Consider the following 344-nt stretch of genomic DNA (forward strand, 5'->3'; position numbering starts at 1 on the left):
ATGTATGTATAAGAACCATTCGTAAAACAGGTGAAATGTGACGAAAACTGCGATAAATTGGTCAATTAATGGTTGTTTGAAATAACGAAGCAACAGGAACCACAATCAAAGCGAGGCTCGGCAAAAGAGGGTCTTTTAGCCAAGCCTTTTCCTCGCTGAAACTTTCAGTGATTCTTATTGCATTTTATCCAATTAAAGAAAAGTTCATAGAAAAAGTGAACCTGTCTATGAAACTCCAAATACTAAGCAATACTTTCTTAACAAAGCCTGGTTATATTTCACATATCTTATCAAATTTCTATCTAGATATACCAAGTAACAAGAACCAAAATTTCGAATTGAGC

Source organism: Penaeus monodon, chromosome 30 (assembly GCF_015228065.2).
Source record: "Penaeus monodon isolate SGIC_2016 chromosome 30, NSTDA_Pmon_1, whole genome shotgun sequence".
Classification (NCBI taxonomy): Eukaryota; Metazoa; Arthropoda; class Malacostraca; order Decapoda; family Penaeidae; genus Penaeus; species Penaeus monodon.